This window comes from Zootermopsis nevadensis, unplaced genomic scaffold (assembly GCF_977971745.1).
Source record: "Zootermopsis nevadensis isolate Lab colony 2312 unplaced genomic scaffold, Znev_1.0 Znev_ptg000020l, whole genome shotgun sequence".
In the NCBI taxonomy this organism is placed as follows: domain Eukaryota; kingdom Metazoa; phylum Arthropoda; class Insecta; order Blattodea; family Termopsidae; genus Zootermopsis; species Zootermopsis nevadensis.
In genome coordinates, this window is record NW_028259152.1 from 16,408,336 (window position 1) to 16,427,160 (window position 18,825).

Consider the following 18,825-nt stretch of genomic DNA (forward strand, 5'->3'; position numbering starts at 1 on the left):
ACTAATTACACGAATCCATGTCTATTCCAGAATTATTCGTAAGAGTAAAATATTAGTTATTAATTATTTAATTCGAAATTTATTTAAATTTTATATCTGGAAGTTTTACTTATATTTGCCGAAACATTCAAATGTTGGTTAAAATGGATCAATAATAACGGAAAATTCCAACACGCGTTTATGCTCGTGGATTTTACTCGGTGGGGAATCTCAAAGGATTTCTTATTACCTTTGTTACGTTGGCCACTGTGGCCAGTTTCGTTATGTTGGCAAAAGCTTTGCGTACGTTTTATAAATTGTTTACCGACTATTTAACACGTTAAATTTTCGTCACTGTGTGCAATAACATTTTTTAAAATAATTTATTGTTGCATTTATTATATATATTTATTTATTATTAATTATAATGGTACAAAACACATTTTATAAATTAATTTCTTCAATATTCTGATCTTTGGAAATCGGAGTAGTGTTCGAAAAGTTACGTTGTTAATCAGCGCCACGACAGTCAGCTGTTTTAACGGAACCCTGAAACACTACACGGGATATCCTGTACCCAGTTTATATTAAAGTCATCGGATGTGAAGTTCTTTCCTGAGTAGGGCCAGAAAATAGTTCCCAGCAGACAGTACGCTTGACCGCCTAAGAATCTAAATGCCTGGTAGTTCAACGAGAGACAACATTTCGGAAAGTACGGTTTATTAAAATAAAATGTGCCAAACTCTGATTTGAAATGTTCTGTCTTTGAATACGTCCGTGACTAAGCGGAATAGTGCAAGCGAAATGAACAGAAAAGACACCCTGATGATGGTAGCAGGAAGGACCTCCGAAACGTTGATAAACTTCTACCAGACTGCACGGCGCTACAACCCAGAAGACCGCCATCTTTGCACTCGCCGCCGTGAGAACCTCAAATTTTACGTTTATACACATCTTATATCAACAAATTTATTAAAGAAAATAATTTTGCATTTTTTTACAAGGGTGTTAATTCTCAGATACACGAAAAAAAATACATACAAATTATTCCAATTTTTTGGCAGAAATATTCATTGCGAGACGCATGAAACAAAATTATTTTAATAAGAAACAATAAATACCCAATAAGTTTGTTATTTAAATACGTGGTTTCTGTTTCAGTTGATTACAGGTTCTTTTCGGTACTGCGTTCAATCGAGATTATATTTTAAATAATTTTACTGTATTAAGCAACAGTTAACGTATATGTTCTCATACTTTTGGTTATACATACGTAGATCCAGTTTTCGGTTTGAACAGGAAACATCGACTTTTCACATCGAGAGAACTCGATATCTTCTGAACGAATAGTAAAAATAAATAATGGACCATGGACGAAAGGGAAAATTTCGAAGGAAATGGACAAAGAATTCGAGCAGTAGTGGGAGAAAGATGAAAAATTGTGAGTGGAATCGGGTTTAGCGTCTGCGCAGTGGAAGGGGGAAACCTGCTGCTAGCTACGGCAGCCGACCGAGGGGAACATAACGAGGCAGGGAGGGGTGACAGCAGCTCTGGACTAACAAAGCTCATAGCGAATTCAAAAAAAAAACTCCCCCCAGAACCATTGCAGAAGCATCTAGTTGAGGAGGCTACCGTTGAAGACCGAACAGCCAGTTAGTAGTCGTTGCTTATCTCGAATCATGCACGAGTGACAATTGTTTGAAACAGAGAGGTTTTAAAACGTGATATCTGAATACAATTTCTGTGTGCTTCAGAGGGAAATAGATTAAAAGCTTAGTGTCGTCTTGTGTATGTGCCACAGCTTGTAATGGTGTGTGAATTTTCAGTGTGTTTCACGTAGACTTGGAACAGCGAGAAGAATACAGCTTTGCAGAACACTGTGTGGCTCGATACTTCTTGCAATCTTGGATCGTCAGTTGAGCAGGTAAGAGAATCCATTTGCTTCAGTTAAAAAGACCAAGAACTCAGGTCTAGTACAAAAAAAAAGTGTGGTTATGATCTTAACCTAAACGTGAAAAGTAACAGGAAGGCCGCGTAGTAATAATGTACTGAAGGATCCGGTCGAGTGCTTCGAATCGAGAGTTGTAGCGTTCGATACTCCACCCAAAGTTTGAGTGTTATGATAAACATTTTATCAGCTCCACCGGACACTTGATAGGATAGTACCTTAAAATAGGCTACGGTTACTTCTGTGTCAGAACCAATTCATAATTCGTAGTGATTATAGTCGACTACAGTAACCAGTACAGTTGAGAAATTGTCAATAAATCATCAGCGTTAGCCTTGAACAAATTTCGAAGAATCAAAAAACGTTTTATTAGCCTTTATGTAATCGATAATACGTGCAATTGTAATATCAGAATACGCAATTCAGATATTTATTTGTCCTACGTATTGTATTGTTTTCCAGCTGCAGGTTTCGGATTCATGCTTCAGCTAGTAATGAATGCGTTACAGGACGTTTCACAAATATGTTGATTTATTATTGATAGTTCTGTTTATTATACATTTAATAGTGTGATAACGTTCTTTGTAGATTTTAATTTTCTTAAACGTTCCCAATCTAATTTGTTATCAATTGGAAGTACAGGGGGTGGGGGGATTCGTGAAAAGAATTTTTCCTTTACAAGTTTTGTGTTACTGTCCGACAATGTGACGTGAACAATCTGGTATAAAATTGATCGAAACTTGTTCTTACTGCAGACAGACCAAAATCTAGCACAAAGATCAGCTTTACAGTAACAATGAAATAAATATAAAGTATCAAAGATCCTGTAACAATGGGTTGATGCGATATAATTTAAACTGAAAGACAAGGTAATTCAAGGCTGTAGGACATTTCAAAGGGAAAGGTTATTGTAATAGATTAACGGGGGATTCTCGCTGAAAATTCATGGAAGTTATACTGTCTGAGCGGAGAATGTGAGTCGGACCTTAAAGCGGGTTACGTCATGTTTGAACACTTTCCTAAAATCATTGATTATACTTAAAATGTTCCTACTGTAGGAGCAATCAGCGTGAATACTAGTGGCCCGAATATTATACTAAAATCTATGTAAATTATTAAATATTAAATATACAAGCATTATATGAAACAACAGAAAGCAAGAAAATTAACGGAAAACTGAGAGTGAGACGATGTTTTTGTACCGTATAGTAGAACGGCTGTGCAAAAGTCGATCATCACATTAATCAAAGCGACATCGACGTAAATATATATATATATATATATATAAGAGACGTTTATTAACATTTTCTCCTCCAGATGATCTCTCCAGCGGCATCTTTAAGCGCCGTATTAGAGAATTAAATCAGTAGGGAAGGATACGTCGTAGAATTTCCACACTTCATTGATCATGCCGTCCATTTATAGCTTATAGAAATCTTTTAGTTGAATAAAATTAATTTCTTCAGCATGTGCGATCACATTGATTTAAATTTTATTTTGAATCTCCCTCTGAAATTATTTGAACCCCTTGGAACATTTTATTTATTTATTTATTTGATGCTTTGTCTTATGGTCATTCATAGGCATAATATTTACATAACGAATGAATATCAGTCTGCATATATATTAAATCATACGAACTACCATAATTTATTATATAAAATGTATTTTAATTACCCAGACGTTTTTCCTTTTAAAAATATAAACACGTGTTTTTATTAAAGCTGTAAACACAGAGAAAAATGTCTGAAGGCTTCAGACCAAAGTAATTTTATTCTACAACTGGCCATTTCAGAAAATATTTGCCTTTAATTTGGGATTTATTTATAGTTTGTTTAACGACATTTTATCAAATACCTCAGATTATATAGATGACGGTGACTAATGCATTGCGAAGGATGTCGTGGCCTTATATAAGGTAGTGGACTGGTCTGGAGAGACTGAGGAAAAACACGATAGACCCTCAGCCAGGATACCCGGTCTGTAAATCGAGATTTGAACCCAGAACCTGTTCCAATATGGAGGAAACTGGCAGAGTTACGTACTAAATATATTCTACGTCATACAGTCTTATAATTCGTTTTGTTTTCTGCTAACAAAGCTGAACTGAAATAGAGAAATGTTTCGACTTTGTACTTCCTTAAAACGCCCAGACCTAAGTAATTAGGTCATTTGATATATGGATTGTTTAACTATCGCATTTAAAATTCAGATGTCTCAAGTACGAAGATAAAAGTGTAATTCTGTACATGTTCAGGTAGAACACGTGAAAGTAAGGGAACTTCCACTAATAGTAGAAGGCTTTCTCTTATAAATTTCTTCTTAAATGCACATTTGAACTTTTACCTTTCATCCATAAATGAATTATTTATTTTAATCCGTCTGATCACAATATTTAAAATTTCTTATAATTAAGATAATAAAATATCATTCATGTTCCATATCCATTGATCGATTTACATTTCGGAACATTTACACAACATGTTTCGGTTTTTATAAAACCATCATCAGGTGTAAAATATATCTAAGAACTTAAAACTCAATTATGATTTCTGTAGTTTTTTGGTGATGTTTCATTACGTTTGTTTTTCAATTTTTGGGCGAAGGTGTTGTTTTTTCTTAAATGTTATTAGATGTACATATCGGCCAAAGAATGTAGGAGTGAGTGTCCCGATATGTCCAGAAGTACTAATGTCTTCGAATAGGTGTGGGTCAATATTGACGTAATTCGCCGACAAGTTTTGGAATAACGATCCTAATACCAGTTTTCATCAAATTACGTAGAATATTTTCGACGATGAAACATGCGGACAGACACATTTTATGAGATGTTTAAATCTATATATTCCTAGAGTTTACAGCAAAAACAGGCTGACAGACGGAGAACTGATACAGTGTGTTGTTAGTCGATGGAAAATTACTAAAACACAAAATAAACAATTCACACGAGTGACGTGTGTGTGTGTGGGGGTTTCAGTTTAAACTCACAGACACGAAAGCTAGTTATAACCTGGCAAGAGACAATCTTCTGTAGTTATTACAGAAATGTGTTCTTTGTGTGTCATGTCACATGAAATCAACTGTTGACAACTAAACTTAATTTTACCCCTAAAATTTAATGGAATGAAAGTAAATTAATAAAAATCCATTAAGAATTTCCTGTGTCACAGGGAACTGTTATTGTAACACAAATATAATTACTCAAATTGCCCCCGAGGTTTTGTGACACTGTTAAGAAATATTTTTGAAAAAGGGGGGAATATATGATATGTTAATGTATTCTACTGTCAACTGTTGCAGAAACTAATGAACATATACCAGGATATTTGTGTTTATATTCTCTGAGCATGTACTGGAAATATTTTTTAGCGTACATCTTGAAATGTGACGGTCAAATGCGGCTGGCGATAAAATTCCATTCGATTCCGGACGGAATTTTAATTTTTTTATACGTAATAGTTATATAGGAATTTTGTTGTATTTACGATTTGCAGGAAGATGAGATTTCTAAAAAAAATCCTTAGTACACGTATTTGTCATTCATATTGATTGTCCCTTATAATAAAAACCAGCGTGCCACGATATGCTGGACAGAGCCCTGGACTCATCGGTTGTTGGTGTAATGTTATTTTGATGATATAGGTACCAACTGAGGATAAAATTTTATCATAAAAAGGATTGTTGTGTAGAACTACAAGGTTGTGATTTTTTTTTAAATGGGCGTGACACTTGATCGCTCTCCCTGAGGAAAACCATGGATTGAAGTTGCTTGTGAGAGGGTTGCGAGAAAAATAATGGTAGATAAGACAGGAGGTAGCAATATTCAGGAGAAAAAGAGGATAATAATGTACAACATTACGTCTTCTGTCGACTGGAGACCTAAATTGATTTAAGCATAATATGAATTTTATATTTCGAATCAGTTTAAAGAATTCTGAAAATATGTTTCTTTGTGATTACTTCTGTGTCGGACGTGATCGTTGGTCCATGTCCGTAGAACTTCTTTTACCTGCTAGAAGATTCTTCAAGGGTTTCGTATTTTTAATAGACTATTGTTTTTATTGTGGGTACTAAAGTATATAGTGTTTCCCATTGCGTGACCTGAGAGCCTAGGAGAGACCTCGGTCACTGAAACCTTCCAAGACGCTTGGTCATCTGGCTTGAAAGTACGTTTGAACAGAACGTATGTTAAACTGATAGTGACTGCATATTGTATAATAATAATGCAATAATAAAAGCAAGTTTACGCATGTTTACCGTGGAGGATCGGTTGCACGAGCTCGAACGCTAGGCTAAATCGATATCACTGAACTGACGCAGGACTTCTGTAATCAACGAAGTTAATATTAAACATCTTTACAACCAGTGTACTTACTTACTTACTTAGGATATTTAGGAGACCCGTTCTTCAGTGCCTTGAGCATCTGCGGGTCACAAATTTTCGTTGGCTAGATCAGTGGTATTCAACCTTTCTTGTTCGCGTACCCCCAGATATAATTTCTCTTCAACTTTGTACCCCCAAAGTTGTTGGTGAATAATTCAAGTTATACATAGTATATAATCTACATCTAAAATAAATTAAATAAATTAAATTACTCATTATTCAGTGTTTATCATAAAATAATACTTTTTTTAAATTTCATGTACCCCCTAAGATGTCTTCGCGTACCCCCAGATATAATTTCTCTTCAACTTTGTACCCCCAAAGTTGTTGGTGTATAATTCAAGTTATACGTAGTATATAATCTACATCTAAAATAAATTAAATAAATTACATTACTGATTATTCAGTGTTTATCTTCTTTTTTTAAATTTCGCGTACCCCAGGTTTAATACCACTGGGCTAGATCTATAGACATTTGGTACGACTCCTTGGACGAGGGATCGGTCCATCGCAAAGCCACTACCTGTACACATTACAGCACAACATAGAAAAACGCGGATAAACATACATTTCTTGAGTGGGATTCGAACCCAAGGTCCCAGCGACCGCGCGGCCACTGTGACGACACCAGTTTACGTAAAAATCAAATTCTTCGACGTAATAAATTGATTTTGAAATTGAGTGGATTTCACCCGCGGGAATAAGTCAACTGAACCCGGTTGTTGTCACAGCAAAAGACAAGGCCAAGCTCAGGATCAACTTACATCTCAGTTTTTAGGGTCGTTGCGTTTTGTTACTTTTCGTCTCCCCCTCCCCTCTCCTCCCCTCCCCTCCCCTCCCGCTGGGTGTCTTTGAATTTAACTGCAGTTTCCTTAGTCTTCCTTCCGAGCCAACTGTCCTTCCGCTGCGGTCTGCTCGCCTTCATCTGTTTTTCCATCCTAGGATCCAAAAGCCAGACCTCGTATACGAAAAGTTTGTAAACCGTGGTTCGAGAACACATTGGGGTACACAAAATTATTTTACGTGGTTTTCGAATAGAATTCGCTATCGTCAGTTGACCCTTGGGATATTTAATGACGACATTTGGTGATGACATTGGAATATGTGTCTCATTGTTCTGTTGTTTCTTATTGTTTTTGTTGTCTTATGTTTTGTTGTGTCTTATTGTAGGACCACTGCCACCGGGTAAAAACCCATTTGCAGTCAAATAAATAATAATAATAATATAAGTAAATGTTGAGTAATGAAGAAAGGTCGTGGCCTATTTTATATAGGTATGCGTATAGTATATATTTTTAGAGATATGTCCCCTTGTCATCGTTTTCAACTCCGATTCTGGGACACATTCAGCTTTCGTATCAAGAGGACGCTGTGGGCTATTTATCTGAGTATAAGGCGACAGACGCCCGAAGATACCGACGTTGATAATGAGCGTCATTTCACCTCAACTTTCCCATGCAATTACGTGAATTACTCGTAAATGAAATTGTGAAACAGAATTCTCGCAACTTCACAGCTAAATGGATGAAATGTGGGGAAAGTTAGAAATTATTTACACAGCATAATTTTAAAGTAAAGTAAAGCTGTCCACGGTACACGCCTTGTAGGCGTTTGGGAGGTGAGTCATCAGCTCTTTAACCCCGTGGAAATGTCCCCAAGTTCACATTTCCCCTGTTTTGGATCGAATCTCGATTGTACGATCCGTAGTCAAACATTACACTGACAAGAGGTTGATTGGGTCATTATTATTTCTGTTTCGTAGAAAGTTTGATAACTATTAAAACGTGAGATGGTAAAGTTGCGACATATTGTGATATAATAAATATATATTATTTAAATCTTGTCCGTCTAATCACAATAAATTCTTATTAAATATTAAAATATTACAATAATTAACATTTAAAATATTTAAAATATTAAATGATGTTCTTTATCGAAATATTCGATTTACATTAGAACATCATTTTAATATTTTAAATTTTAAATGTTAATTATTGTAATATTTTAATATTTAATAAGAATTTATTGTGATTAGACGGACAAGATTTAAATAATATATAACTATTAAAACACTTCGATACATCATTTAATAATAAGTCAGAATAAAAACAAAATTATCCCTGAACAAAAGACAATAGAATATGCTCACTTTTGTTAGCGATGAAGAACGAGGTCTATTCGGAATATGTCTGCGATTTGAAATGTTTTTTTTAATAAAGCGACAGATCTCTGTCCGCAGATATATTGCCTAAAACCCAAACAAGACGTCGGACTTGAACTTTGCCTATCTTTGCAGTCGTGCATTAAAACATAACCTCAAATGTCTGATAAATTATCGAGAAGTTACTCTGAGCACATCGATAAAAATTCCAACTTAATTCAATATGATAATAAAATATCTTAACAGATTTTGTATGTTTTAACGTAAATTGTATCGATTATAGATTTGGGACTATTTAATCACTTTCGTTTAAAACTTTTGAAGGTAGCGTCTATATTGCATTAGCTCACATTCTGGACTAGTAAGCAGAATTGTAAAATGACGACCGAACCATGCAATTTAGGTCATTTCGTGTTACGTCGTGATGCAAAGTCTGATAACAGCCTAGCCTGATAGTATCGATTAAATGTAGGAGGGGTCAACTAGTGAACCACGAGTTCTTGATTGGTGGAAACTGTTTTCAAAAAAATGTTTTATTCCTCTGTGTTCAATACCAGATGCACGTCTATACCATGTAACCTCTTACTCTTTAGAAGTTTTCCAAAAACTCTTCCCCTCGGTGTGTTAAAATAAAATAAAAGTGAGTGAAAAACGTTTTTAATAATTGATGAGTGATTTTATTGAACGTACTGAGTCAAAACAGATATTTTTCAGAAATATTTGTTCTGTAATATTGTCTAGAACTGGGTCACATTGTACTTGTTTAATTTTGGAACCAAATTTCCTCTTTACATTTACAATAAAATATTTCAGCTCGTTCCCGACTGCACCATTCATCTGAGAATTTTCAAGTATAGTTGGCAAATTTTAAGTAACCACAAATCTAAAAAAAAGTATTTATTTTACTCTAAAATATAACGTAAAATACTAATTATATTGTACGTTCAATGCGATATAAATTAAATCATTTTGATAACCACGGTTGTCTAGCGGTTAGAACGCTGGCCTTGTAATCCTGGGGGTCCCGGGTTCGATTCCCGGCGGTGCCCGAATTTATAACTTGTGTTGGGCAAGGCCGTGGTCTAGGCAACACGGAGTTTTCCTCCGGGGGCTTCTTCCCCGGTTTCTCCGTGGCATCCCAACAATTACTCCATTCACACACAGAAGAAGGCAATGGCAAACCACTTCTGGATCATCTGCCAAGAACGTATATGAACAGGTCCCAGTCCGAGAAGAGAAAAGGATGGAAGGATCCTGTTCATATGGACCTGTCGTCAGACAGAACACTAAATAATAATAAGATGAGGTGGTCTAGCGGTTAGAACGCTGGCCTTGTAATCCTGGGGTCTCGGGTTCGAATTTATAACTTGTGTTGGGCAAGGCCGTGGTCTAGGCAACACGGAGTTTTCCTCCGTGGCATCCCAACAATTACTCCATTCACACACAGAAGAAGGCAATGGCAAACCACTTCTGGATCATCTGCCAAGAACGTATATGAACAGGTCCCAGTCCGAGAAGAGAAAATGATGGAAGGATCCTGTTCATATGGACCTGTCGTCAGACAGAACACTAAATAATAATAACAGCATGTTGTTAACTCGACAATGCCTCAAACTAAAAGAAAGTTACAAAGTGTGAGTTCTATCTTAGAAGAACTTAAATACTTAGACGCTATCAAGTTCAGACACACTGATGTAACAGCAGTCTACAGCATAAAACGAACATCAGTATCAGGTTTTTTCTGGCATTGCAAGAGTTAGTTTTACTGTCATATTATATGACATATTAGGTTTTGCTTTTGCGTCAGAGCTGTTTTCTTAAATTTATATTCGAGGAAGTTGGGTTTCCTCATCTAAAACCTATTTCTGGAGCCTGGAGTAATTGTTATTTATGTAATATGCATTAATTTATTCATCTCCATGTTTACAAGTCACCTGATGTTTGTATCGTGTTGCGCGATCTGTTTACCGCGAACTGTAAAATTATTCCGATATTTTATTTAAAAAAGAAACTTATCTTTTGAAAATGGAATTCGTATTTATTCATCAAAGATATTTTCCATGATTTGTTTTTATATTCTTGTACATACAGGGCATATATTTACATGCACATAAATATTTATGCCATGTATAAATTTGCACCGCCATTTCGTGATTCGAAATTTTGTCGTGTGCCGTCACGTGACTTTTACAGGTTAGGGTTGCCCCAGGTATAGAAAGTTGAGGGAAGCTACTAGAGGAATCAAAATGGCTGTCACGCGCATGCGCGCTGACTTGGAGCGTAATAGTAATTCAGACTGTTCAGATATTGGACTATATGGAAAATTCACTCCTTGTTTTTGTAATATCAACAATATGAATGTTACTGTGTTTAAACAGAAGATGCATTATTGGAAAAGGAATAATTTTATGCTAACAATAATATATATGAGGGGGAAAGTGTCTTAGTTCATTTTGGAAAATCACTCTTCTGTTTGAAACTTTACATGTATAATAAAAATTATCTGTTTCTGGGCTTAATAATTACTCATTTAATGAAACAGTAAGGCTCGTATTAACAAAGAGGTCTATATGAAGTGATGTGGTATCGGTCGGATAGGAACCATTGTGTGAGAACAATCCCAATTTAACGAGTTTGTTACAATGGAAGATGAACATTTTATCATTTTATTTCCCATTGTTATCGGTGGTAACTGTAATTATCTCTCAATATTTTGAACAAATGTGTATTTAGCCTAGACCACAACTGGATGAATACGATTAAAGTTAAGACTATTCATACGCACGAGTAACTCGCCACATTGTATCCGGTACAAATACGCCATAGTCGATGGATTGGGCGTGGAGGAACTGTGGAATGTTGCTTATCTAGATCAGTGGTATTCAACGTTTTTTGTTCGCGTACCCCCTAAGATGTCTTCGCGTACCCCCAGATATAATTTCTCTTCAACTTTGTACCTCCAAAGTTGTTGGTTTATAATTCAAGTTATACGTAGTATATAATCTACATCTAAAATAAATTAAATAAATTACATTACTGATTATTCAGTGTTTATCATTAAATAATATATATATATATATTTTAAAATTTCACGTACCAACTAAGATGTCTTCGCGTACCCCCGGGGGTACGCGTACCCCAGGTTGAATATCACTGATCTAGATCATATTTTATCCCAAGCGGATTTTCTTTTTCTTTTTGGAGTACTTAATAGCTTTTGGTAAAACCGTCTGAGTTGAATTTAGATGTAGCTTTTATAAAATTATCCTAAAGACCACGCACAGACATTGGAAAACAAATTTTATTATGGATCTATCCGAACTTCAGTAGCAGAAGTCTGTGTTTTCCGGTCGACATCGTCAAAGAGCGGTCCTGAGTATGCTTGAAACCCGCAGAACAGTTGAGCTGTGCATACTGACAAGCAGTTCTGCAGGAGTACATCCGAACACCTGCAGCCGATGGCGGCGTGTTGCAGGAAACACGTGCACAGACAGAAACACATTCTTCACCGGATAGTACCGTTGCACCATTACTGATAATTTGCAATTTAAACATAGATTCTTAGCTTATTTCACGACTCTGTTTCGTCTGCATTTGATACTTTAAGATTGTTATGAATGATGAATATAAAGAGGAATTAGGTTATTTTGTTCCGGGCTTAAATAACGTAGTTGGATGACGGAGCGGTCGTGGACTATTTCAAGGACTACCTTCAGAGACACTCATAGGGAAAAACGACGTTTCTGCACCTGCGACCCAAATCCATCCAGTGCCTCCAAGAAACGACAGAAATGCTGTACCGCTGAGCCAACTTGCTCGTTCTGCGTGAAGGTACCAACTTATAGGCACAAAATTCGTAATACATCTCAGTAGGAAGAGTCAGTTTCCGGCAGCTGCGTTAACCTCCGGAGTACATTCATTAGGGAATAGTTATCAGCTGGAAACAATGTGCGGACTTACTGCAAAAATCGGCCATCTTTAAAAATATGTTCGTCTTGACTTATTGATAGGAGTGACCTTTGTCGAGCAGAGAAACAGAACAGCTAGAATGCTATTTTACCAGATTTTAGAATATATCACACTTCAGAACTAAAAAATATATATATATATATAACGTTTTTTATTACCTGTGAAAATTCATTACATTTCACCTAACAAGAACAAGTTTCGTTGAAATGGCTATAACATTTTAATAATATAACGTGATTGGAGAAGTTCTTGACACCTGGAAGTAGATGCAAGGATAATATTAAATGTAATCTTAAAATTAAATGTGGTGTGAGCTGAATTCAGCTGACTGAGGTTAGAGTTTAGTAGCAGATTCTACAAATGATTGGGGATTATGATCAGCTGTGATACTATTAGCTTATCAAAAAGAATTTTCTGTGAAGTCGACATTTACTTCATTTCCACAATTTTACTAGCTTACAGCCGTATAATATGATAACAAATTATTTCTAATATTTCATCTCCATTTTCTGTTTTGTTTTTCCATTCTTCGTCTCCAGTTTCTTTATTGGAACTGAAATATGTCGACTGGATCTAAGGGTAAGCTCATCCCACCCACCCCAATCCTCCGCAAATTCCACCCACTATCGGAATCACACATTACAATTCAATTCCATCACCCGTTCCCCGTGCGATAGACTGGCGTTATCGACCTGCAGAATCTTCTGGAACGATATGGGAGGAGTCAACTTTCTTGTAGCTTCACTTTTCCAGATACAGACAAAGAAAAATGCAGCAGGAATCGAAATGCATGACATTTTTGTTTTGCGTCATGAGCTGATAGAAACCAGGGCTCTGTCCTATTATATTCATGCATGTTTCAATAGTAGGTGCCTTTTGAATCCCGATACCATCTACGAGGTGCGATCAGAAAGTTTACAGACTGCGCCTATAAAAACCCGTACACTTATCTCAGGTATTAAATTCATTCATCACCCTCGAAGTAGTTCCCCTGGGAGTGAACACAACGATCCCAGCGCCGCTGCCGAGCCTGGAAGCATCCCTGGAAATCTTTCTTTGTCAGCCTGTCAAGCACCATCTGCGATTCTGCCTGAATCTCTTCTATCGTCTCAAATCTCCTTCCCTTTAGCTGAATTTTCATCTTTGGGAAGAGGAAGAAGTCACACGGAGCTTAGAAAGGAAGTTGGGGTCGGTTCTTGCAAGATCTTTGAGCTCCTGACAAACGAGAAGTCGATTCTGCTTCTGGTCCTCAGACAGGATGCGTCGCATGTGGAGTTCTTCCTTTAGAATCAGCTGACAGGTCCCATAGCCTATCCCAACAATGTCGCACAAGTCGTTGATGATACGACGTCGATCTTCGTAACATTTTCGGGCGTTGTGCTCGAAGATGGTCGTCCAGAACGCTCGTCATCATCGACAGAGGTTCGGCCATTTTTAAAACGTGAATGCCACACAAAAGTTTGTGCACGACCCATTGCGGACTCCCCAAATGCTTGCTTTAGCATTTCATAGGTTTCCGTAGCCGTTTTGGCGAGTCTTTGGCAAAATTTGATGCACACGCCATTCCGAAATCGCAGGAGGGTCGGTGTAATGCACTACCAAAACGCCCGTAACTAAGAAACAAATGCTAATTCGATGATGCCGGCTGGCACACCGATTCACTATGAATGTAGGCCGCACCCCCTAAAGGCAGAAGCTCGTACTACATCCGGTTCGCCCTCTATTGACACAGTCTTTAAACTTTCCGATCGCACCTCGTATGTTGGACGGCACATCTTGCATTTGTCAGGCATCTTTTGGACCATGGTACCAGAGATTTCGGTTGTGGAATTCTCTTAGAACGACTCTAAAACAAACGCCTTGACATTCTAATTAACACCATGTTTCATATTTTGAAAATTGTGTTCTAGTCTCGGACTCCTTTCACGTTCTTGTCTATGAAACATTTATGTTTATAATATCAGCGTATTTGACACTGAACCGTTGAACATTCTAAAAATCAACTACAGAGGTTGTAATACAACAAATGAGGTGAGAGAATTAACTAACATGGTGTGTGAATATGATGAATAATCATGGGATGTTGCAGTAACCAGTACTTTCCGAATAACCGAGGAAAGCCATGGAAAATTTAATCAGAGACAGTATATTTGAAGCGGTCGATTTATAAATTTATTGTAGAATTTTATGGGTGTGTTAAGATGTGACGGACGTTTGCAAGGAAGTAGAAGGGGCTTCGACCCTAAATAAGTAGGCAGCAAATTCCTTTGAAACGTGGTAATAATATGTTGCCATTTCGTGAAAGTTAATTTCGATATGGTTCCACAAAGACTGAAACAATGGAAAGTTCAAGCTTGTGTCTAACAGTGTTACAGATTTGATTCTCGTTCAGTAACAGCTCTTCTGATAACGTGACTGTGATTCTCTGTGATTATTGTCTTAAGTCATTAGAAAAAATTCTTTTTCTCTTACAAAAACCTGCAGAGAACATTTAATTTACCTCGTATCCCCAGCTTTTATAGTGTCACGTCCATCTGTCTCTGGCTGTAACCGTGATGATTGTGGATGGTTGCATCTGCCCCCATACACGTATCCAATAAAAATAATTTGAAACGACGTGACGATACAAATGAACTGGATGCCACATTGTAAGTGGCCGTAACTACACATTTTATCCGTGCCTTGACTGTTTTAATCTCAGCTTATTCAACTCCGCCTCGTTAACTGACTCCATCTAACACAGTCCTTCATCATACGCTGATAGTCACACAACTGTTCAAGAAACTCTCGACTGGATTCTTCCCTCAGGCCAAGAATATATATATTTTTATTTTACCCAAGAACCATGAGCCAAGAAACCCCTCGTGGAAATATTTTTTTTGAAAAATAATATCAAATTTGCATTTAGTAACGATAAATTACAATTGTTTTTACTCAAACATAAATGTTGTTGAAATGTACACGAATTATTTTATAGTTAAGAATAATTTTAAATGTTTTCCTTCAACAGTTGTGTGTGACAATATTTTATGACAGGATTTTAAATTAATTTGTGTGTTTAAAACGTGTACGTAAAGTGGGAGATAATATAAGAATTGTTCCGTATTTAAAATACTTCTGATAATTAATTAGTAACGAATTAACAGATAATTTCTGGGGGGACTGGTTAAAAATAGTCTCGGGCTGGGTGTGGCCCGCGGTCCAACAGTTGGTATCCCGCTGATCTTGGGATGGACAATGGAACAACCCATAATGACCGAAGTTCCACAGAGAGTCTCAGAATTATCACAAGAAAACTGTGTCTGTCTGAATGAGCATGTAGTTGCTAGTGACCACCGCTCCGGGCTGTTTCCGGTGGGTGAGAGGACATCCATCAGACGCGGTCTGTTGATCACCCAGTTACTCAGGATACGTACCTGCTCTCCCTAGCATCAAGGCATCACACATAAAGCATCCTGCCCTGAATATACAAACTGCATGAAATAGACTCACAATTTGATAATCGTAATTTTGTTTTCTGTGAAAGACTTAGAAAAATAAATAATTAGACAAATTAACTACTCTAATATTTCCTTATTACGCTTTTAATTAATTCGGGGAAGGTGGTTTTATATGAATACTGTTTCTTTACGTGACGATCGACACGCATGAGCAAACCATTAAAGTGTTCCCTTTTTGATAGCAAAATAGCAGTTGACAAGATGGACGGATTTTGGGCGAGACCTCATGAGATGCAATTATCTAATATACAACGCTACACTTAAACATCCATCCACAATTTTAACTCGGTAAATTTTATTAAAGCGTGGGGTAAACTTAGCTGTACCCTAGAAATTCAGTGAGGCGTATCTTAGCGTCATGCCACACCCTTTATAGCAAAAAAAGAGATGCTCCAGCTCATTGACACAGCTTGGGGGAAATTCAATTTCCGTTTCAGAGCTCACGGCTTTGAAATATTTAAACCCCGTAAAAATACTACACGCGTGTGGTTTCTGCTAGTATACATTTCTTATACTGTAACATTTCGCTTGAATCTATTTCCAATTAAGGATCATAATTTATCCCGAATGTATTTATATTTAAGACATTTGTCAAGAATATTTAGAGGGAAAATTTGACCCCTAGCAAAGCGCCTACCTACACTGTGCAGCTCAGTACAAAGAACATCCATATCAGGGTTCGAACCCGCATTTTAAATATTAGACTTGTTGAAGACTAGGTCCTTACTTTTTATTGTGATTGTTAATTTACTATTGTAAACGGGCACAGGATGTACTATTGCCTTACATAAATGATCTACAAGATTAATTACTTGTATAAACTATTGCGTAAGTACGTACGTGTCTTCATTGTGCCTGGAATTGGCAACTGTCATTCAAGGATGCGGGCAGGTACATCATTCATGTTCTGATCTGAATGTAGATGTCGTGCCAACTGTGAAATATGAAATAAAGAAATATACCTACAGCTCCGAAAGAATAACTGCAGAAGTAGTCTATAGTCGACGCAGTAGTTTTTGGCCGGTGGAATTTTAAATGGGAAGGCTAGGAGCGAGTCTCTTTTGCGATAGTATAATGCTGTGACTGAACGCTCAAACAAAAGAAATACGCTGACCGTGCCATCTCAGGTATACAGAGTAGGCCCGTCCGCCAGCTCCGCTAGCCATACATACGTCTCGTCTCGGGGTGTGAGACTTAGAACAGTTTCGTCCTGTTTCGTCATTCATCCACTTGTGTGGTCTCGTTTCCTATTTATAACCTCATTTATTGAGTTTTGGAGTTTAAATTTATTGTTGAAGGGGTCGTTCTGTTTGTTTATAAAACAGCAGGTCTTGACAGATGACTTTACGAGACGTGTGTTTATAATAAAATACCTCGAGTAATGAAACAGTAGTCAATTATTTCTCTGTCTTCAGTTCCGTCTGTTTATAGATTTATTTTTTTGTTTGGACGTTAATGTTCAGGGTGGTACGTCAGAACTTTTACCTGTCAGATGGTTAGAATAATCGATTGCAACATTCGATATTCACTTTGCTCAAAGGGGAATCAGAATCGACTTTTCGAATTCAAGATGATGATGAACGCAAATCAATCTAGGACCCTTGTTAAATATGGCCAATGGTTGAAAACAAAAACAGGCCGGAAGTGACACTGACTGTTATGAACTCTTACTTTCTCATTCGTGGCGTAGATAATGCAATATTTTTGCACAAGAATAAAACCAATCTCTAGTTCAGGTGAGCCAGGTACTGCAGGCTGAACGACCAGGGTTTGATCCCCGACGGGGGACAAAGAAATTTTCCTTTAGAAATTCTTCTACCGGACAGTAAAAAAGTTGGCTTAAAGTAATTGTTATAGAATGAAAACAAAACAGAATGAAGTGTCAGGACGGTGAAGGAGGCTGTCGTCTGCTGGACGTTTACCGAAGTTTTATCGTCCTGATGATGGACTCAGGGAGTGGGTCCGAAACGTCTGTGAACTTCCACCGGCTGGCTGTTTGTGGATATGCAGTCTTCATTCTGGCATGGAGTTTCTGTTGTTTATTATGTTGTTGTTGTGTTGTGAATTATTTACCAACAACTTTGGGGTACAAAGTTGAAAAGAAATTATATCTGGGGGTACGCGAAGACATCTTAGGGGGTACGTGAAATATAAAAAAAATATTATTTTATGATAAACACTGAATAATCAGTAATGTAATTTATTTAGTTTATTTTAGATGTAGATTATATACTACGTATAACTTGAATTATACACCAACAACTTTGGGGGTACAAATTTGGAAGATAAATTATATCTGGGGGTACGCGAACAAGAAACGTTGAATACCACTGTTCTTAAACTTCCAGCGTCAAGAGGGGAAGTGAACGAAGTGAATTTCACTGTAAAAGCCGGGGACTGCCTGCCGGATCCCTGCCTTGTACAGACAAAAGGACGCCGTGGGGAACCAAGGCTCTGTATCACAGGCAGCCAGTTGCTCCTGCTGTGTTCTGCTAGTACGAAACTTCACATCCGGCTTTATTGTTCTTTGGTTCCCTGATATAAAAAAGGGCTTTGGTTCTGATTTTAAACCAATTCTCAAAATCAAATGACAACTGTACGTTGTACTCCGTCAAACGAAGTTCAGTACCTGGAGATTGATGCACTACCAAAGTCGTTCACTCTTAGTAAGGAAAACAATGTGGAGGTTTATAGGCGTGGGTGGCGTGGAGGTACAGTCCCGCTCTGCTCCTCTTTGCGCCTTCATCTGCAGTGTGTACCATCGGCTCTTTACTGGGAGTAGAACTGATCATTCACTTCCATTTAGTCCAGCGATGGGTCTTTCCTTCAGTGACTCATGCAATTCGGCGTCAGGTAAGAACGCGTATTATACGCTTTGATTATC

At 37.2% G+C, this 18,825-nt stretch overlaps 1 protein-coding gene across 3 annotated transcripts in view; it reads left to right on the plus strand.

Annotated features, from left to right (window-relative positions):
- Window positions 1-1,493: 1,493 nt before the first annotated feature.
- Window positions 1,494-18,825, plus strand: part of Nrt (Neurotactin) — a 60,784-nt gene continuing 43,452 nt past the window's right edge. For 2 of the 3 annotated variants that reach the window (XM_022063685.2, XM_022063687.2), the window contains exon 1: window positions 1,638-1,903. The gene's annotated coding sequence lies outside the window, so the exon portion shown is untranslated. The other variant, XM_022063686.2, reaches the window with a different exon arrangement.